The sequence below is a fragment of the Rhinatrema bivittatum genome, chromosome 10, assembly GCF_901001135.1.
Source record: "Rhinatrema bivittatum chromosome 10, aRhiBiv1.1, whole genome shotgun sequence".
Lineage (NCBI taxonomy): Eukaryota > Metazoa > Chordata > Amphibia > Gymnophiona > Rhinatrematidae > Rhinatrema > Rhinatrema bivittatum.
In genome coordinates, this window is record NC_042624.1 from 56,663,222 (window position 1) to 56,689,491 (window position 26,270).

Genomic DNA, 26,270 nt, shown 5'->3' on the forward strand with positions numbered 1-26,270 from the left:
TTCATCCTCATGCCAAAACTGACCACCTTGAGGCATGGGACTGATCCTCCAGAGGCAATTGTTTTTTCCTTCAGTGGCCAGCGGGATAAGTTCTACCAGCTGCCATGACTCCTCTCTGCCTCCTTGTCTCAATCTAGTACCTTCTCTTTGGTCAGTCAGAAATTGGAGAACCCTGCCGATAGGATACATTTATTGTCCTGTGGCTCCTTCCATAACTGGCAGGGAACTGAGGAATCCTGCTGGCCATGGGTGAATAATAATAATGTGAAATGTAGTTTAGAAGGCGACATTTCTGATGACTGAGATGGCTCCCTGAATTACTTCAAACACAGAGGTGTGCATGGAAATCTTCTTTTTTTTTTTTTTTTTTAATTTCACTGTTCATTTAGTTGCCTTTTTATTCCTTTTTCATTATGGGGTAGATTTTAAAATCCCTGCGCCGGCGTGCCTATTTTGCATAGGCCGCCGGCGCGCACAAGTCCCAGGACTTCGTAAAAGGGGCTGGAGGGGGCGTGTCTGGGGTGGGTCCGGGGTCGTGGTGACTGTTCGGGGGCGGGCCGGGAGGGCGGTCCCGAGTCCCCTGGCACTGCGGCCTGTGCTGGGGGATGCCGGGGCGGCGGGCGCAACTTATACCTGCTTCAAGCAGGCGTAACTTGCCCAACAAAGGTAGGGGAGGGGATTTAGGTAGGGCTGGGGGGTGGGGTAGATAGGGTAAGGGAGGGGAAGTTGGGGGGACGCGGAATGAAAGTTCCCTCCGAGGCCGCTCTGATTTTGGAGCGGCCTCGGAGGGAACGGAGGCAGGCTGCGCGACTCGGCGTGCGCAGGCTGCCGTTTTTGCACAGCCTTGCGCGCGCCGACCACGGATTTTATAAGATATGCGCGGCTACGCACGTATCTTATAAAATCTGGTGTACTTTTGTTCGCGCGTGAGTATGTTTTGAAGATCTACCTCTATGGGTTGTAGCACATGCTAAATCGCTTTAGCATGGACTAAAAGCATTTAACATGTTCTAAATCAAAGGGCGGTAACTTTCAAGCAGGCGCACATGTACACGTGTACATTGCCACATCTCTGGGTGTGTGCCAATTTTATAACATGTACATAAACACACATATGTTATAAAATAGCCTAGGTATGCGTATGCCCAATTTTTCTGCGCAAACTATTTGAGCTATGCAAGTGACAGAATTTTATAACAGGTGCACGTCCATGCCTTGACCAGTTTCACCAGTTCGTCCACTAGTTCTTGCAGTCTAGAATTAGGTCCTCAAAACACCTCTGGCTTTTTAGCTTGCACTCCCCCCAGTTACAGACCCCTTAAACATCTCACAGATTCCTGCTTTTTTTTTGGGGGGGGGGGGGATTAAACTTAAGTTTATTTTTGCTATGAAGGAGGTTTATATGACACTGTACCTGGGCACAAGCCCAGGCGCATGGATACTGCACACACATCTCTTGGCCCCGCCCTTAAATGCCCATGCCCCATCCACACCACGCCTCTATTTTGCTCTAAATGATAAATTAGCATATCTGGAGATGTGCATGCATATAGGCGGCTTTTAAAATCAGGTGAACGTGTGCATGTCCCATATATGCAAACATCTCCCGATTTTATGGCGTACACCTGACTTTCAAAATGCACCTCTTAATGTGTTAAAATGCAAACACAAAACAAAAATGTGTTTTTTTTTATGCCATTTGGGATTAGAAATGACATGAAACAAAACATTACATGTTTTGTTCCCAAAGCATGTCTGTACATCCCTAACGATGCATAACAATGACATCACTTTTAGTCTTCCTTAGCATTTAAATGATGGGGGTCAGCCTTTTTATTGGGATGTGCTCCCTATCTTGTAATATCCTCCCATTGTTTCCTGCTAGTACTAAAACTAACTATATTAACAGTAAAATAAGTAAAAAAAATATTGAACTTGTTTGTAGAGGTAGTGTTAAGTCCTCATAAGTAATTAAAATCGAGTGGCTGCTATACCTGATATTAGACTAACATAAGAATAATTCAATACCTACATCTTAGGATTATTCTTATGCTTAAGTCATTACCAACTAAGAGCACAGTTTTCTCCCAAACCCCAATGGTTACTAGAACCCTGCACTAGATTCAGTTTAAAGAGCGCGGATTTGTTTCAGTAATACTAGTATTGCGATATTAAGCATGTACTGGCACAGAATCAACTAGTAGTATGTGCGTATATTTCAGCATGCATGAAGATTTCCAAGCAAGAATGCAATTACTTTCTCTACTTATTTTATAAACATACACATGTATATTGTAGCACAAAAAAATTAACACACATACATTTAATAACCATGATCTATACTTGGAGGCAGGAATTTTATAAGGCATACATGCATATTGTTTTGAAAATACTTGCATGTTTAGTTGAAATAATCAGTTCATCCAGTCCATCTCTAGTTCACCTGGACATCACTCTAACACTTCACCCTGAATCCCATCCAAAAAGTGCAGACAACAGACGAGTCCCGTTTCAGTTGCACAAGGGTATACAAGTGATAATTCATGCACATATAAAATAGCAACTGCTGCACGTATTTCTTCACCATGCCTTAGACTGCCCCTTTTTGTACCAGTAAAATGTTTTATATGAAACAAAAAATATGCATTCCCTGAATGTACCCAGATCAGTCCAGGCTCCTGGGTTTTGATTCCCCTCCAGCAGATGGAGACAGAGAAGTTTTGACAGACTCTGCCCTATATCCTCTGGTGCCACCCACAGTCTGCCAGTATTTCTCTGTCTCCAGCAGATGGTGGAGGTGCCAAACCTACAGTCTGTACTGATTACTTTTTTTTTTTACTAAGCAAAATGTTTACATGAAAACAAAAATATGCATTTCCGCTCGATGCTTATAAAATAGTGTGTACACATGTATAAGCAGCATGCATATGCTCTATCATGCAGAACCGCCTTGGAAATGTACTCCATTGTGAGGGGTCATTTGATCATTATTTTTCAGTCTTTTGAGCATGTTTTAAGCATTTAAGTGCTGCTCATTGTCCAATAACAAAGTTTCTGCTTTTAATCTTTTTTTTTTTTTTTAGTTTCTGCTTTACATTGACTCACCTAATCTTACCTAGCACACATACTCCTCACTCTATAAATGGGTGGATCCAGAGAGGGAACATGACAATGAAGTTAACAGGAAGAGCGCAGAACGTTTTATGTCATTAACAGGCTTACAAATATAATTAACACCAACTGCCAGAAGCAATAGACCAAGAAATTGCACTGGTAATATGTTGTGTTTTTAGTCGAAGTCCAATATTGTTCAAATAAAGGTTTTGTAGAAGTCACTGATTTTTTATGTGTGTTTTTTCCAGAATTCTCTCTCTTTTTACCATGTCCTTACACTATGGAAGGAAACTTCAGTGTCATTATTTACAGTGACAGATACAAAAAAAAAAAAAAAAGGGGTTTAATTAGCAGAAGGTGAAACTTGTGGGCACAGTAGCATCCATCACCAGGCTTCAACCCTTGCCACCCTACCAGTAGAGAAGCAGGTCTGTGGGCGGATGATTGTCCAAGCAAGGGGGGAAATTCCACTGAGACATATCTGACAAAATGTAATTGGCAAGCACTGGTTTTAACACAGCTTTTCAAACCTAATGGAAATCACGGGCCCCATTAGTCTGAGGCTGAGTTATCGAACAATGCCCGGGCCATCAGAAACAGGCTGACCCAGTTCTGGACTTGCATGCCCAATCTGTCTGAACAGAGCAGGACAACAAGCCAAAGCAAAGTCTGATCATAGCCTGTCCTTAGGGACCTTCATTTTAAACCTTATTTTTATTTTTCCTGGGAATTTGAATGCATAAAATCTGTGGATAATAGGACACGTCCACTGGTTTTTCCTCCTGTGTGTTATAACAAAATCATTTTTCCACTGATTTTTTTTTTTTTGTTATATATAATTGAAATTCCCAGGAAAAATAAAACAGTAATTGAAAACGAAGGTGCCTATCTGACCTAAATAAAGTAAAGTAACTTGGTGTCCATACTGAAGGACACAATACCACCATGTCTGGAACAAACCAGGTTTCCTTTTGGAAGAACACTGTCCTCTTATCTTTTGTTTCAAAAAGTGTTTTTCTGCTATAGGACATCTCATGTCACTCTAACCTTTCACCCTGCCAGTAAAATTGGAATGCACCTTGTTAAATGATTCCACTGGAAGTAGGCACAAAGTCTTGGGCAAAGACACAGATCAATTAGATCTCTCTATTTCAAGGTTGGTTTCCATAACATGTAAGAGAAATCTGCATGTACCTATGTGATAAATGTACCTATATATCTATATTTATTGTATATGTATCTCAGGTATGCAATGATTCTTTAGCTTGTAGACAAGGAAGGTAAGTTTCAAAGCCATTTCTGTAGCCATGGAAGTGGTCCGTTTAAAAATTGCCCGCCCTATATATGAGTAAAAGTATGCCACGTAGTGCCACTAATCATGCACTTTCACCCGCCTTGGGGAGAAGCCTTCTTGGAGGCGGGTTTTAGAATTGCATGCATACTTCTCAAAAGTAGGCACATTTTTCAGTCGGAATAATTACCCCCTACAAATTAGCAGGTGGAGATGCATGTGGGCGCAGAGTACATGCATGGCCTCTTCGAAACTGAGTGAAGAGTCCAGGACTCAAAAATACTCATGGACTGTGCAGGTATGGGGAAGGCTGAAAAATTACTCCTCAGAGAGGTTAATGTGTGTGCATTTTCCTTTTTTTTTCAACCAAGCAAATGGAACTATCAGAGGCCAATTTCGGTTTTCAGTTGATATATATCAAAGTCCCAGACTCACACGTGCAATCTCTCCTTTCCCTGCCTTCCGTAGGAACTGGCGGAGAATGCCTGGACCTGCATCTGAAACCAGCTGAAGGCAACCGGACCAGAATCTTTTGTGCCTCTTCCATATTAGCTGTTGAAGCACATTAGTGGGACTCCAAGGCTACAGCATACAGATTAAGAAATGATTAAGGTAAAAGCCATTTCCTTGTACCAAATCCAAATGCTTCATGCAGTTGGGGAATTTTACTGATACTAGGCACCTTCATTAAAACCTGCTTGTCCTAATTGTTGTTTATGGCAGGACTTTTTTTTTATACATAAAATAAACACACATTGCCTGGGCCACAGCCAGGCAGACAGGCACCTAAAAACATGTTAGCAGAAGTCAGACATTTACACGTTCCACCTGTGTTATCTTTGTAGCCTACATCGACTGTCTCCGAACTGCATTTGAATGACTCCTTTCATCTTCTTTTCTTGAGACTGTTTCAAAGCAAAACAGTTTCTCTTCATCAGGGCTGTACTAGATAACCTACAACAGTTTAAATGGATACCCACTTAAAACTATTCATAACTTATGCAAATGGTTTAGCTTTGCAGTTTTTCTGGGAGAACTCATGATGCTATCTAACAAGGGAAATGACAATCTTAGTTATGGGATTTGTTAATTGGTGCAGTGTGTGTTAGTCTCTATTCCTGACTGGGCTGCTATTATTAATTTTTTTTTTGACTCATGAAGAGTTTACAAAGTTGTCTAGAATTTCTGCATATGCACTACATATTTAAGTGCCTCCAAAAGCTGTACTAATTAAGAAAAAAAAAAGGCTTTTCAAGTGGTCAGACAGGCTGGAACTAGAGGATTATAGGTAAGAGGAATAAAATGAAGGCTTGAAAGCTATAATTTCTCTTTCTGTGGCGACAGCAGCAGCAGCTGTTATAGACAGGCAAATTAAAGATGTGGTTGCTTAGGCTTACTGTCTGGGAACAGGACATCACAAAGCCTAACAGCACATTCGTCTGCACCCCATTTTTAACCAAGTAATGACTGGTCTTCTCTCACTTTCCATCCCTCCCCATCGCTGCACTTTACACAAGCTCTGCACCTTTGCCTTTCTGCTGGCCGAGTCCATTGCTTCCATGCCCTCACTGATTTTGTCCTGCTGAGTTAGCAGTAATTCCTAGGCCTTTGACTGCTGTTCCACGCTGTGAATTTGAACGCACAAAGAGGGTGCTTTTTAGGGATGTGAATCGTTTTTTGACGATTTAAAATATCGTCCGATATATTTTAAATCGTTAGGGCCACGATACAATACCAATTCCCCCAATTTATCGTTAAAAAATCGTAAATCGGGGGAAGGGGAGGGCAGGAAAACCGGCACACTAAAACCCACCCCCGACCCTTTAAATTAAATCCCCCACCCTCCCGAACCCCCCCCAAATGCTTTAAATTACCTGGGGATCCAGCGGTGGTCCAGAACGGCGGCGGTCCGGAACGGCTCCCTCAATTGAATCCTTTTGTCTTCAGCCGGCGCCATTTTGCAAAATGGCCGCCGCAAAATGGCGGCGGCCATAGACAAAAACGATTCGACGCAGGAGGTCGTTCCGGACCCCCGCTGGACTTTTGGCAAGTCTTGTGGGGGGTCAGGAGGCCCCCCCAAGCTGGCCAAAAGTTTCTGGGAGTCCAGCGGGGTTCAGGAAGCGATTTCTTGCCGCGAATCGTTTTCCGTACGGAAAATGGCGCTGGCAGGAGATCGACTGCAGGAGGTCGTTCAGCGGGGGTTCCGGACCGCCGCTGAACGACCTCCTGCAGTCAATCTCCTCCCGGCGCCATTTTCCGTACGGAAAACGATTCGCGGCAAGAAATCGCTTCCTGAACCCCGCTGGACTCCCAGAAACTTTTGGCCAGCTTGGGGGGGCCTCCTGACCCCCATAAGACTTGCCAAAAGTCCAGCGGGGGTCCGGAACGACCTCCTGCGTCGAATCGTTTTTGTCTATGGCCGCCGCCATTTTGCGGCGGCCATTTTGCAAAATGGCGCCGGCTGAAGACAAAAGGATTCAATTGAGGGGGCCGTTCCGGACCGCCGCCGTTCTGGACCACCAGGTAATTTAAAGCATTTGGGGGGGGGTTCGGGAGGGTGGGGGATTTAATTTAAAGGGTCGGGGGTGGGTTTTAGGGGGTTGGCTCACGATTTTAACGATTTTTCACGATATTTTTAAAACCCAAACGGCAACAATACGATTCCCTCCCCCTCCCAGCCGAAATCGATCGTTAAGACGATCGAGGACACGATTCACATCTCTAGTGCTTTTAAGGAAAGAAAATGAAACAAGGAAGGGAGCTCAGACCTCTCTCTTTTGCCATCAACGAAGCTTCTTTTTGGCTTATTTGGAAATAGTTTCCATTGCCTGTGGATCACTATTCGCCATGTGTCATATTTCATTTTGATGAAAAATGGTATTTTCCATGCACCGGATACATATTCATAACCAGATTCTCATCGGGCTGGCTATTGTATTTGCAGTATTATTAGATGGGTTTTTTTTGCCGCATTATACAATTTAGAACCTGAGTGGGGTACTCAATCTTTGCTAAGGTCCTTTAGCAAAACAAATATTTTATTTTAAACAAAATGTTGTGTGTCTTGGGGGGAGGGGGAGGTAATGGAATGAATGAGAGTATGAGGATCCAAGCCATTGAAAGTTACAGATTAGTGAGATAAATCAGACTGTCTGGTGGCTTTATAAGCAGATGGATTGGTTTTGGAATGTGCCGTAATTGCACTGTACAAAAGCTGAGAGAAAGTGTGCTTAACCTATGCATCGATTGTTGCTTTTCCCATTTTACCAAGTCTGTATCCCAGAGAAAATTATACTTGCACCTTTTGAGTATCCTCCCACGATAGATTTGAAGAAAGAACTTTGTTATTCCCTTAGCTTATGGTATTCTTTCTCCGGCCTTTTTTCCCCTAGAAAATGCTCAAGTGTTTCAGTAAAAACAAAATACTGTCCTTGCCAGCTTTTGTTTCCTGCCCACATTTCATTTTCATCTGGACGAATGCATTTCCTCTGCTTCGGAAGCCTGAGGAGCAGCATGGCATTGAACAGGGTCCCATGTCTTCAAATGGACTTTCAGCCATTCTGCTTCAGTGCAGTGCACTCTTTCTTCTCCATGTCGAAGTCATTAAAGGCCATTCTTGATGCTACAAAGAGGTCTTTAAAACAAATATTATTCTTTTAAAATGCAGAGGAAAGCATTTTTCTTTTGACTGGGCTGAGAGGAAAGTTGATTCTCTGACACACTTCTTCAGAGACAGCGGACCAGGGTACCTATCCTTATTAGTGAATGGAATGTGCTCCCAAGGGAACAGTTTCATCTGTCTTTTCCACCTCCTGAAGAGAACATGGCCATAGCTCCCTCTATGGTGCCTTTTTTCTATACATTGAAAATATACACTAACTTTTTTTTTTTTTTTTTTTTGAAGGGTGGAGGTGACTTTTTATTCAGTTGAGGTTAGAACATTTATATTGACATATATATATATATATATATATATATATATATATATATATATATATATTTTTTTTTTTTTTTGTCATTTGCCTAGAACACAATAAAATGTTTCTAGCATTTTCCCTTCTCTCTCTCTCTTCTCTCTGAAATGTGAAACTCAGGAATGGAAAACTATTCGAGTTAGCGTTCCCTTATTAGCTTCCCTAATCAAAGCTTCTGCCATCTCAAAAGAAGCATAGCTCCCTTGGCACTTAGTCATTAACACATGAACCTGGTGGTAAGGAAAAGTTCAAAATCATCTTATACTGACCAGCCTCCTTTTTTTTAGCACCATTGCCAAAGGAGATGAATGCATCACCTCAAATGAAGCGAATTCAAAAGGACCAGCAATTCTACCCTTCTGCAACTCTGCTGCCAACTTGCCTTCTATCACATCCCCAAACCTGATTGCACATTCATTTATTTAATTTATTTTCTGCCCATTGCCAACACAACTGTTCTGGGAGGATTACAAAATAAACAAATAAACAAATAAAACCTATCACATTAACAAAACATAAAAAACAGTTTAAAACATATGGCACCCCATAGGCTTCCCCAAACAGTAATGCCTTCACTTGCTTGAAGAAAAGTTTATAATCCTCAATCTGTCGGATCTTTGGCCAACCCAAGATGATGCCCAGTTCCAGGTTTCTGGTAACCTTACAGCTCTAGCCCCCAGTACAAACAACAAAAATGACTCAGCCGACCTCAAAGAACAAACTGGACAATGCCATGAAATTAACTTCTTGAAATAAGCAGGCTCATCACCCCATATATTCTGAAAAGTCAAAGAATCTTAAATATTTGTTTCACTAGAAGCCAATGGAGTGCCATCAAAACTGGTGACATGTGATCTCTCAATGGGCAACCATTTAAAAGTCACACTGCAGCATTAAGCACTAATTGCAAGGTTCGTAAAACAACCCGATATCCCAATATAAAGGGCATTACAATAATCCAAAACTAATTACTAATCTAAAGTTCCCTTTATCTAAAATAAATTTAAGGTGAAGCTTAAAAAGCCAGCACTAACCACACACTGTAACTGGCCCTAAAAATTAAGGGCAGAGTCCACTCCAACTCCCAAATTCCAGACGGAAGAAGCAACTGGTAGCTCAAAACCATCCAAAGACAATTTTACTGGACGACTCTGTATACCACCCTGAGAACTACCCTTAGAAACTTTCCAAGAAAGATAATTCTGTAATAACCAAGATTTTACCTTCCTCATTACTATATCAATGTGGGCAGCAGGATGTAAAACTAAACTCAGCACAGGAAATACTAACTGGATATCGTCAGCATAACATTTAGAAATGATTCTCCAGTCTCTGCAGAGAACGAGCAAATAGAGATTTAATAAAACAGGAGAAAGGGAGGACCTCTGGGGAACCCGGAGGTCACTGGTTCCCAGGAAGAACCTCAAGAACCCACCCGAACTTGCTGCAAAAAAAGAAGCAAACCAGCGAGCCACAACCCCCCCCCCCCCCCCCCTCCCGATACCCACCTCACTTAACCTCCGCAATAATATTGAATGGGAAACTGAATCAAAGGCAGAGGATACAACCACCACCATCAGGATTACCATCTGCCTCTGGTGTAACTCCCTCAAGATGTAATCTGCTACTGAAACCCCTGGCCCCTACGAAAACCACACTGATTCACATGACGTATGGCATTTTGGAATGCACTTCCCTGCTCCATTCGACCCAGACTTATGTTAGGTAGCCTAAAATCCTACTCACAGATCACTGCCACCAACATAGTTGGGGACTTCTCTAACCATGCTCTTATAGCAGTAGGATGGATTGGTGTTGGGGCCCTTTATTCAAAACATTGTTTGGCTCTCTGCTCAACCCGTCCAGCATGGGCTTTTAACACATTTGAAGTCGAGATTAGCTTCTCCATAGAAAGACAAGCATGTCTGAATTTACAGTCTAGGAAGAGGCAGGAACACTTATTAATTGCCAATACTCATCCTGCCTGCCCCTTGAACTGCCCCCCCCCATTTTTCCTGGTCCTTCTGCCTTCTGAGAGGGACAGAATGAACTTCAGAGCTGTCCATGACCTCCACCCTATTCCCAAATGCATGACCATTTTTAGTCATCTGCATTAAACATAAGTATCTTGGGTTCCCCAGGACGTAAAATGATTCTTCGCCATCTTATCTTATAACCTTTCATCATAATTCAACCAGGCCCAATCTTTATAGGACCCCATGTATGCTAATGGTGTGGGGTCATGATGCCCAATCATACTGGCTAAGCCAAGGAAACACCACCCTCAATTCAGTATATTTCTAGGAACCTTTATCTTGGCCCCTGCTTCTTCATCCTTCCCCTTTTTCCTCACCTCCTGCCCTTCAATAACTAGAATATATCAGAGTAAATTCTCTTCTTCAATCCTTTTAGCACACCCTCCCACAATTGAGTGAGATGAACACTACTTGCCAGGTTCTTTTGGGTACTTGCCAGGTTCTTATGGCCTGGATTGGCCACTGTTGGAAACAGGATGCTGGGCTTGATGGACCCTTGGTCTGACCCAGTATGGCATGTTCTTATGTTCTTACCATAACTGGATGACCCATGTCTTGCCTTGGACCTGTTACCTGCTCTCTAACGGCCGGATTTTAAATCTGCCACGCACGTAGAAATCGCCACTTACATGTGTGGCCGGGCCCTGCACGCGCTGCAATACGTGCATAAGTGCTGGGCCCTGACAAATGGGAGGGCCAGGGGGGATGGGCGGGGCAGGAGGGAATGTGCCATTCATCGCTGTCCCAGAGCCTCACAAGCTGGCTGCCGGCATGAGCAAGCTACTTCATCTTGGGCCCTGAAGTAGCTTGAAGGAAAAAAGGTAAAGAAAAAAAAAAGGGGGTTTTAGAGGGTGGGGAGGAGAGGGGAAGGGAGGTTAGGGTAGGAAAGTTCCCACCCAGTCCTCCTAAATTGGAGCAGACTGGGAGGGAACTGGGGGAGCCCCGATCTCCTCGTTGTGCGAATTTGCAAAATTTTACCCCCCCCCCTTGAGTGCGCCACCCACACATACACGCGTGGATTATAAAATCCGGCGCACTTATATATGCACAGCCCCCACGTATTTTATAACTTGTACGCAACATTGCTGTCAAAAAGAATTGGAACCTGCACCCTAATCTCCAGATTCAGTCCTCCTCCATCGCTTCTCTTCACACCTTATCCTTATGCTCCCTCTGTCATCCTGAAGGCTTGAGGATGGAATTAACCACCGGTTACCCACCACCAGCACTAGACTCAGCTCCCCCCCTTCTCTTGTAACATCACCCAATCAGCTGCGCTCTCCTAAGGACATCCATCGGTCATGCTCTGCCTCTGAGCTGCGTCTAGCCCTCCAAGTGGGGATCTGACAGAGCCAAGGTAGAATGGAGGAAAGCTTGATAGAGGCACCAGTTACCCGGCCCCCATTCCAAGGGAAAGTGATGAATCAGGGGCTGCTCAGACTCTTGTGCGATTGAAATCCACACAAGGACAAGGGAGGGGAGAGGGAAGAAGCATGAGGAGCAGTGATCTCTCTTCCCGCTCCCTCCCCCCGATCCACTGCAAAGCCTTGCTGAAGAAGAAAGCCCTGTCCATTGCCATGTTAATGGTGGCTGGCTGAGACTTTGCCCTTCCAGTCTCTTATATATTGCAGTAAGTTTACAGATGCAATACATGATTAATATTACCCATTACTCATGTTTATGTGCTAGAGAATTTAGACAGCATAATTCTCTTTGGCCTAGACATTTTTTTCCAACCAGTCTGATATCAGTGTCTGTGTTTTGTGTTCTTTCATCAAATACAACATGCAAATACCTACTACCAACACTTTCTGTACCACAAAAATGTAATGTCATACAAACACCCACGAAAGTCAAATTAGCAGTCAGCAGCTGCTCGGAGCTATTTTTCCATAATATGAAATGAGATTATAACATACCGAGCTCTCATGAAACTCTTATCTGAAGTGTTTTATCAACAAGTAGAACAATCACTACCCAGTTATAAATGATAGTCATATAACAGGATGCCATAAGGGAATATACTTTGCATATGCTTTTCTTGCAAACTGGCAAATACAAAAAAATAAAACTCTGGTTTTTCAAAGTGTGGTAGAAGTAAATCCTATAATTAGATTATTATTGAGATGCACTATTATTTCTTATGTATTTTACTCTGTTCTGTTAAAGGAACTTGCCCACCCCACCCCACCCCATTCTTCAGATTGTTTTCATCCCTTCCCTAGATTTTAGAATAGCAAAGAAGAAAACAAGGATTGCAACTGAAGTGACTTGCTACTTATTTAAGCAGTGCTGTACTCTGAGAATCTATAGTTTGATTCACATATTCACTTCTCCATGATCCACCCATTAAACTTTCCTGCAATACATTTTACAAACTGTATGAAGACCATTCCGCTCACACTTTAAGATGGTTTTTACAAATGTATTTCCAAACTCATTGTTTAGGAAAGTTAAAGGAAGACTCTACAGTGATCTTAACTTTCAGTAAGTCATTTAACCTTGTCTCATTCAGTCTCCAAGAGGGGCAGTGGATCTGTACAGCCACCATTGTTATAAGCCTGCCAAGTGATGTGCAAATGCTTGTTAAATGCCACAGTGTGGATCATAATATTATGCCTTGATATGATAATATATAAGAACCCTGGGATTCCCCAGAATAAGTGGAAATGTACATTGAAATAAAGTCATTGTCTAGTGCTTGCTGATTTGTCACCTCTGCTTTTCATATTTATGGCATGGTTTACTAAAGCTTTTTATTCCTTTCTTTGTCTCTGGGATTAAAACTTAGTAAATGAGGCCTGTACTGAGCCATATGTATCAAACATTTTTCACAGACCCAAAATGGGAGACAATCTTCAGTGTGTGGGCTGCCCCTCCCCCCTTGTTCCCCAGCTCCCTTATATTATTACTATGACAGTATTATTAATGCCCTGCAGAAGCATGTGCTGGGGCAAAGCACCTTAGAATGTAGCAGAAGCAGTTCACTTAATTGCAAACTCTTTCCAAGTGTTTACTGTATATACCACTTGTACTTGGTTTCAGTACATTATATCTTCATTATTACTTCATCATATCTACCATCTGTAATTTTGAAGTGACAAATTGGTGCACACTGCCCTAATGATCCATGAGAACTTCCATCACAGTGCACTTTTCAGTTGCCATAATATTGTTTTCATTTTATTTGACTTCATAATTAGTCATGTTAGCATTATTTATTTGTGCATGGCCTTGAGTGACCCTCAAGAAAATTGGTTTAAAATTGATTAAATGAATACAAATGAAAGGATATTAAAAGATGATTATATCACCTATTATGTGGTCATGTCATCTCTGAAATATGAATATTCTTGGCATCAAAATGGAGGTATATGGAAGTAAATGTTGCCTTATAATAATGAATTTGCTGGGTAAGAATTGGATATTTTATGGAAATATTTTAAAACAACAAAAAGGCCATTTGCTATAGAGATGTTGAACTATTGCACTATAATCTAATCCTCAAAGTTGCAGGAGCAGAGGTATTGTAAAAAGTGATAAATAGTGGTACTTAGATTCCACAAACCTTGTGGCTATTTTGGATAGACTTTTCCTATGATTCATCCTATTTACTGTGCTGGAAGGAGAGAATATGTATTAGTTTATGATTTTAAAAATGATTAGAAAAAAAGATTCTTTAGAGCAGAAGTCAGCAACTCTTAACAAATATGCCACATTGTGACTTGGAAATGCATTCTTACTAACAGGCTTGTCACAGAAAAAGATATAGCTATACAAGCATTTTCAAAACTCGCAAGCCAGCTCGGCTAATCTTACATGAGATTGGCAGAACCATATGGTAGTAGCAGGACGCTGGGGGAGGCTGTTAAATTTTGAGCTCTGTGGCCACAACTCAAAGGGTAACCATCCCTTCCTCCCCTCTCCCTGTAGGAGCCATAATATTGTTGGGGGACACCCACTTCTGGTAGCAAAGGACACCCACCAACACTGGAAGAGGCATGATTGGGGGGCACTCTCCCTCGGATAATAATCGGACATTTGAGGGGGATTCCTCTCCTTCAGGAGGAGTCGGCATTTTATCAAGAGATGCTCCTTGAGGTAAAACAGCTAAAAATGGTTGCCGACCCTTGCCTTGGAGTCATACTGGAACCAAGATGGAGAATATTGTTTCTTCTACTGTGCCTTCTAAATCTTCTGATTTGCATCCATTGGCAACTTGTGGCTAAAAAAAAATAGTATTAGAAGATGCAGCATAAGTTAGATCATCCATCTTCACAACTTTGAAAGGATATTGAAAAGATGGCAGCAGATCAGAAGAGGGCTAACTAAATTGTGCCAAGCCTGCAAAATAAACCTTGTGCAAGCAAGTTTTAGAATTTGAAATGTATGTTCTGAAAGGTGGACGTGCATAGAGTGGATTTTATAGGAACATTTATATATCAATAGAAAGCTAGCATTTTCAAAACAATTAGAAGCTGAAAGCCAAGGAGTGGGGATGTGAAGTTGAAAGGAGGGAGGTTTCAAGGGAATATTTGGAAAGGTTTCATTATTGAGAAGATCATCAGTGTCTGGAATGGCCTATCAGAGATGATCACCAAAGTAACAGAATTCAAAGGTGCATGAAAGAGAATGAAAGGGCAATGGTACTGTCAAAGGAGAGTAATGAATGGAGATTTTAGGGGCTTTCCACCCCATCCCCAGCCCGTTACTTCCAGGTTGTGTCCCTGATTGGGCTACTGAGTTGCCAGGTTTCTTCAGAAAAAGAAGAGTATGGGTTCAGTTTGGGACTCGCAGCAAAGAAAAGGTTCAGGTTTGTTAAAGAAAACAGGAGGAACGTTGCAGTTTGCTAAACGTTTCCTCCAATAACCGCGGCTAGCGGAGGAAAGAGAAGAAAAGCAGTTTATAAAAGAGCAGCTAGAGCTTTTCTACCATCTCCATGTCCTACAGGGGAACAACTTCACTCCTTAAGCCCTGGGGGATGGCGCAAAGTGAAAATTGCCAGTTGAAGATCCTGTCAAAGGTGTAGATGCAAAGTGCTTGGAAGGGAAGTGCTCATGGCTCTCTTCCTTTATGTGGCTGTCAGGCCCTGACTCGATTTTGGAGCTGTTGCAGGTCTGCTGCCTTGGGAGGGAGGGGGCCTCAGCAGCAGGAGGAGAAGCCAGAGAGAAGGCAGAACATGGGAGGGAGGGAAGAATGGGAAAGAGGAAGACAGATAAGGAAAGAATCTGGGAGGAAGGGAAGAGAGTGCCGTTCAAAGGGAGGAGAGGATAGCAGAAAAAAGAGAAAAAAAACAAGCAAGTGAGTAGCAGAATAAGGAGAGGCAGCCGAAGACAGAGACGAGGAAGGAAGAAACAAAACTGGGGTGGAAAATGAAAAGAAAGGAAAACAGATATAAGAAAATAAAACAGGCAGAAAAGTGGGACAGAAAATAAAAAAGAGCAGGAAAAATAACAGACAGCAAAGTTTGAAAACTATTTTATGTTCTTAATTCACAGATCAATATGAAGAATCTTGAAATCCTGTTCAATGCATTTTTGGGCTACTTGTTTTCAACAGAGGATTGTGGTCTGCAAAATTGAATTTGATGGTTGATTTGACTTTTTCTAGCATCTATTTCCCTTTTTAGCATGGCTCATCCCAGACTTGTTAAATGAGGACAGTAATATTTTTTAGTAAAAAAAAAAGCCATAACATTTCAAATTTAAAGGTGCATTTTCAAAATGCTCTGCATGTAAAAATGAGCATACACATGTGAGTAGCATCTACTTGCATAATCTGTATTTTGTAAAAGTCCGAAATACATTCATATTTTCACTTTCGCATATGTCCACATAAAAAATGTGCAGTCTAGGGTCATTCTTGGGTAGAACCAACAGTTACGCGAATAAGTTGCTATTTTAAAAGACTTGCGAGTGCATTTGCCAACTTACTCGCACGTTTTTACACCTGCTAGGTATAAGTGACATTAAACGTTTCTACAGCATAGGACTGACCAAGTGAGAGGTCTGAGAGAACTGGGGAGAGTTCAGGCTGTGTAACCAGGAGGGTCTCGATGACTTGGAGAAGGAATGAGCAAACTGGAGGATTAATTTGTTAAACTGGTAATTTAACTCATGGACATATGTTTTAAATGAACACTGATTTACGTGTCTAAATCCCAACTTACATGAGTAAGTCCTGCTTTAGTTTTGCATGTAAAATATGTGCTCTTATATTTTTAAAATAGGTGGGTAAAAGTACGTGCTTTCAGTGCATTGAAATATGTGATTTCAAACATTGCATGTATTGTTGCATTGGTCTAAGTACGTGCATATGTCATGGAGTAAATATACACATAGGGATCCATTTTCAACCACTGTGCGTTTGGCTAGTTAGCTAACTAGCAGGATATATATTCAGCAGTGCGGGCACGCCACTGAATATACCTGGCTACCTTAAAGTTAGCCGGTTATGTCTATCTGGCTAATTTTAGGATAGCCGTGTGGCTAACTCCAAATGTTGGAGTTTTCAAAAAGGGGCTGGCTGAGGGTGTGGCATGAGCATTTCTGGGCGTGAACAACAGAAGCATGTGTAAATACTAATGCCATCCGGCACAGGCCGAGGGCCCCCCCCCCCCCCCCTGCCATGTAACTTTACTTCTGCTATGGATGACATGTAAGCTAAAAAGGTGTTTTAAGAGTCGGGACTAACTGGGGGGAGAGAAGGTTGTTAAACTATGGGGTTTTGGAGGACCTCTCTCTTAACCGGGTGAACTGGTGATGAACCGGTAAAACTGGCAATGGTGTCAGCGCGTGCCCCTTTTAACATCCCCCGATTTACGTGGTAGAAGCAGAATTTGCGAACACAGGCGTGCGCCCACTTAAAGTTCGGCACACGTGTGCGCAGCCAGGCTATTTTATAACACGTGTGCACATACGAGTGCAAGTTATAAAATAGCTCATCCCTAGGTGTGGGCTGACACACGCGCTGGTTTGAAATGTATGTCTTAGTGTGTGCATGTACTCATTTTTACTCATGCATCTCTTAATTTAACAGCTCTTAATATGATCTTCATATGAACGAGTGTCCTAGATTTGCCTGCTAAAAATCTGGTAAATCTTTGTGGTAGGAGAAGGAAGAGTCTTCTTGCATGGGTTGACCAGTAGAAGAAAGAGAAGGCACAAAGACCAGGCATGTGCACTCATCCTGTGTTGACGCAGCTCCTGTAGCACCTGCATGGGTCACTTTGTGCGACCAGACTCAAATGCCAGCAGGGAGAGGACACAGAAGCAGTTTGCAACTTTCTTGGAATCCCTGCAGCCTTGCACATGCTTTGAAGGCAGCTTCATTGTTTGTAAAGTAGAACCGCAAAACCCACTGCCTACGGGAGAATCGACCTCAGCTGTATCCCTGAGGTGAGTGACAAAAAGAAAGGGAGAGGAAGAGACAACTGGAGATTGTGCTGCAAAAAGGAAGGGCAGGTTCAGGGATCAAGTTAGGGAAAAATAAGGGAGGGAGGAGAGGAAAAAGAACTAGGGATTGTGCTATGGAGGAGGAAGGAAGAGAGGCACAGAAGACTGTTGCTGAACTGAGCTCCCTTCCCTAATAAGTGGATGCCCCCATAATGTTTATGCAACATAGAGCCCTGAATTGTATTCCATAAGCCACTGCATAAAAATAGTAAGGAATCAAGGATGACAAAACATTTAAGATTACTAAAAGTTTCCATCTTTTGTGTAAATCTATGAGCAGCCTGCATGTGACTCCATGTAAGACAACAGAGTTGTCTGGGGCATTCTGGCGTCTTCCTGGCTTGTACTATACAATAGCTGCTTTCTTTCCTCTGATTTTGAACTGCTATAGAAGGCAGAGTAATGGATTTTTTTATTCTGAAAGAAAACCAATGAACCAGCTGCATACAGAGCATACTTTTATGTGACAGATGAAGGTTTTAAGTTGCAAGTTTTCAAGGATGTCAGTGGCCCTTGCTCAAGCGTTGCATCTTAAAATGTTTGTTAGCCTAATAAAGTTGTCAGCACTCCTCACCTATGTCCATTTTCTTTTAACAATGTTACATTTGTGTGCACCAACACTACTTTATTTATTTTTATATTCCACCTTTCAGACCCTTCAAAGTGCATTACATTCAGGTATTGTATGCATTTCCCTGCCCCTAGAAGGCTCACAATCTAAGGGCCTGATTCACGAAAGCTTTTCTTCCATTCTGTGTCTTAAGTTTGTATCTGAGGCAATGGAGGGTGAAGTGACTTGCTCAAAGGCACAGGTAAACCTTGGTTCACAGCCCACTGCTTTAAACACTAGGCTACTCCATTCCTACGAGGGATGTGCATTCATCTAGGACAAATTACGGTAGATAATTTCAATGAAATTGTCTAATTCATCCTGTTTCGGCCACCCCGAAGGAAATTTCGGGAAATTTCATTTTTCGGGGTTTATGCGCACTAACCTGAAATTCAGGGCGGCCGGGAAAAAAAAAAAAGGCCCGAACTGCAGGAAACCGAAATTTCCCACGGTGGGCCGATAACGAAGGCCGAACCGAAAGGTTCAGCCGAATCACATCTCTAATTCCTACTATTGGATTTTATAAAGAACCTCAATGAAACACTTTACCCCCATAACAACAGGAATGCGCAGAGGTAAAATATCCATTTTGGATTGTTTATTCATTTTGTAGGTCATTTCCATTCATCTGTTTTGTTTCACATGGAAAAAAAAAGGTTCATTCCATTCATTTTTTGTCTTCCATTAAAGTCATTGGGAGAAGCATTGCAGCTTATTTTGAGCTCCAGAATTGGGATTTTCTAATGAACTCTAAGGAAACATGATCTGAAGGGGGAAGGGAACTTCAAAGCACCAAGTTTGTGCCAAAGTGACACCAAAACTGACATGAATATCCTAAGGCACCATGAAGGGACAAAAGGGTACAAACAGTAGCAGGAGGTCTCCAAGGCATTGTGAGAGGAGCAATGCAGCAGCAGCAAGAGTGGCAAGAATACCTCAAGAGTTCAAAAGAGGGCATGAACCACTGAAAGCAGCATAAGAGAGTCAAAATGGCAGAATAGCATGAACATCCTAAGGTACCATGAAGAGGGAATGAAGCAGCAAAGTTGGCAGGAAAAATTGCAAGGTACTGATAGAGAGACAAAAAGCACAAAGAGTGAAATGAGCACGCCAAGGCACCATGAGAGGTGCAAAGTAGCTACTCAGTGGCAAAAACATCCCACTTTGTAGAGTCTGGGGAATGGCAGCAAGGCAGCGTGGCAATAAGACCCTTAAGGTGTAGAGTATAAGGAATAGCAGCAAGACCCCCCCAGGTATAGAGTGTAGGGTGTGGGAGCAATTCTGAGTAGAAGCTAGACCTCCAAGGTGTAGAGCATCAAGACTCCCAAAATTTAGATTCTAGGGTATGGTGACAAGGCAGAGTGGTAAAAAGATCCCAGAGGTCTAGCATAAGGAGTGTAACAGCAAGGCAGAGCAGCAGCACAAGCCCCAAGGTATGACAGTAAGGCTGAGTTGCAACAAGACCCCCAAAGTGGTACATCAAGAGTATAGCAGCAAGCAAAGGGGCATAAAGACCCCTAAGGAAATTTGGGAAACGCAGAAGAGAGCGATTTTCAAGACAACCAACATTTCCATCAACTCTATCTACCCTTCCTGTGGATTGCTGTCAACAGTGTTAGTCTCAACTATCTCCTACCTTTCCTCACTGAAGGCTAAGATGCTACTGATTAAAGTTCTAAAATCTTTGACTACTAGCTCTTTGATATCTTCTGATTCAGGGAATCAGTTTTTAAAACTACTGCCTCATTTACCTCAAACAGTAATCATGGAGGAACATGTGCTATACCTGTACTTGAGCCATAAGGTGCTTTTTTTTTTTTATACGAGTATCCCTTTGTTTCCACTTTAACTGTTGCTTGGCATGTCAGAGCAATTACTTTACCAGCATGCCTTCTGTATTTGGCAATTGCATTGAAAATCCATAAACTAGACCAAATGTTTCCAACAAATGTTCTTATTACAGACTGTTTCCTGCACCTCCCTTCCCTTACCCACAGAATAAGACATACACTTCCTTGTTGCTAAAATACAGAGATCAGGTGGATACTGCAGATATTGCAATAGTGGTGAAATATATGTAATGTTTAATTTCATAATCAGCTCTCACAACTCAATATTATGTGCTGCTGAGAAAGATGGGGAAGTCAACTAAAACCATATTACTGCTAATCACGAGAGTGTCTGTAGTACTGAATGTATCTACTAAGTGCTATTAGCACTGTCAAATGGAATTAGCTTTTCTGAGATCTTATGCCCTACAGGGAATCTAAGAAAAATACAAAGTCTGTTTTTTTTTCATTCATAGAATAAAAGTGCAGAAAAATACCTTCTTTATAAAAGATTAATAGCCACTGCTATTACTAGTAACAGTAGCATGGAATAGTTTTTGGGTACTTGCCAGGTTCTTATGGCCTGGATTGGCCTTGATGGGCTTGATGGACCCTTGGTCTGACCCAGTATGGCATGTTCTTATTATATATTGATAACATAATTTTGCATAGCAAGATCCAAAGGAGCTGTAATCTGTACCTTCTGTACAAGATTTTTCCATTTTCCTCACCTCCATGCTTCTGCTTTTGATTCCCATTAATGGCACTTATAGACCCACTGCAGCTCTATAGTCAAAATACCAAATCACGAGATGAGTATTATTATCTCTCAGAATTTGTATTTTAAATATTCTCTTACTGTTTTTTACTTCCCAAAGTAATCTTTGTCCTTTGACGGCAGTTGGAACAATTGGGCTTATAAATGTAAATATAGTAAAGGGGTGGCTATGTTGGTCCTCTTAGAGGATGATTTTCAAACCATTTACCTGGGCAAATAGTGATTTAGCTGGGTAAATAGGCCTGACTGCCATCCTGTGCTCAGCTAAAACAACTCACAGTATTCCCTAGCACACACACACACACTTTTAGCTGGATCAGAAATAGCTACTCCCGGGGATAGGGAATCTTTCTTTTAGGTCAGGAGGAAAGAATTACACCTCCATTTGATTTTCAAATGTGCTTGTGCTGCACGCCCTTTCCATCTGCATGCATTATGCTCATTAAGGGGGTACTTTTCAAAGGAGATTTCACATAACTTGTTATCTTATTTACTGTTATTTTTCATGGATGTTTACTGTTAGTTATCTATTTATTTTTATTTATTTATTAATTGTTATTTTATCTATTTATTATTACTTCTTAATTGTTAACATTATTATATATATTTTCCTGTTATTTGGATTAACCATGTTCATTGTAAACCGCTAACTTGAAGCGATAGTTACTGTTCATTGTAAACCGGGGTGATATGTATATTATACAGGAACCTCCGGTATATAAACCCTTAAATAAATAAATAAATAAATAAATGTAAATGATTAATACTATTGTAGCAATTTTCAAAAGCCCTCTTAATCGTGTAAAGTACATTTACTTGAGTAGAGCACAGTTTTACTTGAATAAACGTTTTTTTAAAATCAGGTCCTAAGGGGGTAATTTTCAAAGGAGTGAAATGTGTAAATGTAAAACAGTATCGTAGCAATTTTCAAAAGCCCATTTGCATGCTTAGAATGCGCTGACAAATGTAATACCCAGTTTTAAACATGCAAATGCTTTTGAAAATTACCCCCAGAAGGTAGATTTTATAACATGCCCACATGGACATGCCAGTTTTATAACTTGTGTGCATGTTATAAAATCAGCTCCCCATGCACACGTGCATGCTCCAATAAAGGAGCAGAGTGGGAGGGAACTTTCTAACCCCCTAGGTCACCTGCCTCCCTTTTCCCCTATCCTCACCGACCCCCTAAAACCTATGTAACTTATCCCTCTTTTTTTTTTCTTTTTCAACTTATCTGTTCTATGGAGCAGCAGTAAGTTGTGCTGTCCCGCCCTGACCCTGCCCACCCCCCCCATTTTTTTTATTTTATTTATTAGCGGTTCTTCCGCGTGAACCAGGAGATACCCGCATGGCCGTGGGCCTTTGAAAACGCCTGCGGTGTGGAGGTCACGTGATGCGGTGAGCCGGGAGAGTCGCGTCTCTTAGAGCTCCAGGAACTGCCCCTCACAAAACCTGAACTTTCAGTGCTAAAAATCGGTTTATCGTCAGACAAGAAAATACAGAGGGAGGCCAGAGCCTTACCGATCGCAAACGGGCAAGCAACACAATTGGAAATGACAGCTAAAGTGGTGAGAGAGGATAAACAAAAAATGCAGCGATACAGAGCCAAAAATGGCCGACAGCCGTGGTGGAGCAGAGGGTGGGGTCTGGATGACTCGTTGGTAGCTCACGTAACAGAAGCGGTTGTGGCTGGCCTCGAACATAAACTTGTCAGCATTAATGATGATTTCACTGCATTGAAGGAATCCCTGGGGGACATAGGTCGCCGCATAGATATTGCGGAAGGGAGGATCTCAGCTGTAGAGGAAGACCATGTGGCTTTATCCTCGTGGCTAGCAGAAATGGAGAAATCGCTGAAAGTGGCTGAGAATAAAATGGAGGACCTAGAAAATCGAGCCCGCCACAATAATCTTACATTTCTGGGGCTTCCTGAAGCTCTTCCCGAACATGAGCTGAAAACATTTTTTTAGAGGAATGGTTGCCACGGGAACTGCAGATACCAGAGCTGACAGGCAAACTAATAATCGAACGGGCACACAGGCTAGGCCCCTGGCGGGATGTGGACAGCAGGCCACGGCTGGTAATCGCCAAATTTCTGGACTGGGCTCAATGCACGCAGATACTGACAGTCTTCCACAAGACTAAGGATTTCAAATATCAAAATCACAAAATCGTAGTGTTCCAAGATTTTTCTGTGGCTGCTAAGCAAGAGCAGTTTTCTCAGTTCTGCAATGAGCTGTTCAACAAGAATATCCGCTTTGCTCTTCAATTCCCGGCCACTCTAAAAATTTGGAAGGACGGCAAAGTGTTTAACTTTGAGGCTCCTGATAAAGTGGCGGACTGGGTTGCCAAAATGGAGGACCAATGCTGAGGATCGGTTTGGAATTGCACTGATATCGTTTCATGTTACCCTATTGGGACTACTGGACTCCCACAGCAAACCAAGTTTAGATAAAGATCTCAGAATGTTATACTATATTTAAAGCCCTCCTGGCTGGCCTAACTTATGGAGTGCTAGGGGTACATATAATATGTTATATATGACTGTTCAGCATCCTTTCACATGAAGCCGGTTCACTATAGGTGCGAGGGGTAGAACCCGAGTGCGTCATATACGGACCTCCTGCCCCAATTTAACAGGGGACCTCAGAAGAATTAAGAGGGAAGGGGTTGCTGGGGAATTAGTATGTTTGCACCAAATCAGGGGAAATCAAAATCCTTTCAACTAGAAACAGATCCCAGATGTTAAGTTTACCTGCGCAGCTGATTAAGCCTGGGATCATCATTCTAGATCCCTTTTAATCAAATGTATTAGAACATTTCCTTAGTAAACAATTAAAGGGGCATATCATTTATAAAAAAAAAAAAAATGTAAACACCTTAACTCGCTCACTTTTTTGTTAAAGTAAACATTTTAGATGTTCACTATGTCTAAGAAAGGTTTAGCTACTATAGACTCCTAAATAAACATGGAAATGTGTGAGCCTTCCATGTTGCCTAATTTCATTCTTGGGTATAGAGATTTGAATATGGATATGACTACTAACCAATAGCAGATCAGCTGTCAAAATGCTTGGCCAGCCAATGACTGGGCAGCGTTCAATATGCTGGATGACATCACATGTGCTTTCACTGCCCTAAGATTTTAACTGACCTGAACTGCTGGCCTGTTGTTTTTTCCCTGTAGGAAAAAGAAAAGAAAAAAGGTATTCCAAATCTTGAAGTTGTCAAGGGCATGTGAAAAGTGAGTCTGGGGTCACTGTGACCGAAATTTGAAAGAAATTGGAAGAAACAAAAGTTGTTAGTGAGAGACATGCTTACAAGGAGGCAGACAGACATTAATGCACTTATAAGGCCAATTTCCCTGTAGGAAACCAGTGTAAAAATACAAAGACAAAAGCATTCTGTAATAGCACTGGCTAAAGAGCTTTGGTGTGGGTCTTTGGTCAGAGTTAATCATGGCTGTCTGCCCTCCTAGTGCACAGAGTGGTGCATCTTTTTCCTGTTTCCTGTGGTGCTCGGCACTTTAATGCTGGGGGAAACTAGATGCACCAGCATTGTACTTGAGCTGACTCAGACAGTTGAGAATGATGCGATGAGAGAGTCACACAGTTTTTCAACTTCTGCAAGTCAATTTGTGTAAAAGTTTTTTTGTTTTTTTTTTTTCCTTCTCAAAGGAAAAGAAAAGCCCAAATCTAAAACTTGCCAACAGTATGGGACTCAAGTGCGAGCAGACAATAAATCTGGCACATGAAATAGGGGAATTCCCCTATGAGTTTACTATGCACATTAACTGCTGTTTAAAGCAAAATGTTATGTACCTGCCTAATGATATGCATAATGCTGCTGGCTACAATGGCTGAGCTAAAATAAGCTATTGTAACGTGACAAGACTCTTCATATCTCCATCAGACACTGTTTCTCTGCAATAACCAGGGTTATTATAACCACTTAAGAGGCCCTGGGCAAACCTTTGTGGATGGACCCCTTTTAAGTTTTTCCATATTGACTGCCATCTTCCCTTGCCTCCCTGACATTAGCACCCTTCTCCTTCTCTCCCCATTAAGTTGATGCTGCCATTAGCTTTCCTACTCTGTCTGCACCGGCTAATGGGAGGGTAGCCACATGCCATTTCCTCCTTCAAGCCTGTGCAGGCCACATGCAAGCCAGCCTCTACCTCCTTCTGGCCCTGGCAGGTGACTGCCAGTCTAACATAAGGTGTCTTCTTCCTTATATCTCTGCAGGCTGGCATGAGTGCAGTGTTAAGGGCCTTGCACTATGGGCAGGGCCTGTGCATAGGTTTTAGGTGCCCCTTGATCAGTGGTTCCCAAACCTGTACTGGGGTACCCCTTGCCAGTTGGGTTTTCAGGATATGCATTATAAAAATATATGAGAGATTTGCTTGCATTGCCTCCATTGCATGGAAATTTATCTTCTGCATTTTCAGTATATATATTTTGAAAAGTTGCCCTCTGTGAAACTTCAGCCTTGACTACTCCCTTCCCCATTAGCTTTCCAGCCATAGCCTACACCCTCACTCAATATTTTGATAATTGGCTCAACAATTATGACTCCCACCACTACCCCTCCAAGAACAACCCTAAAAAGACACAATTGGACATTATACTTCAAAATATTATGCCCTCATGATGTACTATCCAACATTATTACCTGCGATGCTTAGCACAGCACCCTTAATGCTAAAAATATTAATTACACCTCACGAAATGTGGTTAACTGTACAGCCTTAGGTTGGCTTCTGCTGCTTTCCTCCTCTTCATGCTGTTGAACAATGGGGGGGGGGGGGGGGGAGTTACAACCAGCAGTAGGAAGCCTCCTTGTCTCGATCTGGCATTTAGAAAGGAGAAAGAGGTTTGAATAGAAAGGCTGGGGGAGTGTGTGGAAGAGAGATAAGTGAAGGGATGGGGTAGGGGACAAGAGTGAGGAGGTGGAGATGGGGGCAAGAGATTGAGGGGTTGGGGTGAGGCAAGTGATGGGATAGGTGGTGGGGCTAGTGTGAATGAGGGACTCAGGGAGGATATGGAAGAATAATGAATGGGGATGAGGCAAAAGTGAGGGTTGGGGGGGGGGGAGGACAAGACTGAATGAGGGGGGATCAGATTGACTGACTGTGAGGGGGGACAGTGAGTATGAGAATGGAACTAGAGTGAGGGATCAGAG

The 26,270-nt window shown here is 42.2% G+C and overlaps 1 long non-coding RNA gene across 1 annotated transcript in view; it reads left to right on the top strand.

The window, feature by feature from the left end:
- Window positions 1–26,270, top strand: part of LOC115100429 — a 132,398-nt gene that overhangs the window by 59,003 nt on the left and 47,125 nt on the right. Inside the window, exons 2-4 of the long non-coding RNA XR_003859057.1 lie at window positions 4,874–5,017; window positions 14,349–14,516; window positions 17,454–17,812. This is a non-coding gene — a long non-coding RNA (uncharacterized LOC115100429). The remainder of the gene's footprint in view (window positions 1–4,873; window positions 5,018–14,348; window positions 14,517–17,453; window positions 17,813–26,270) is intronic.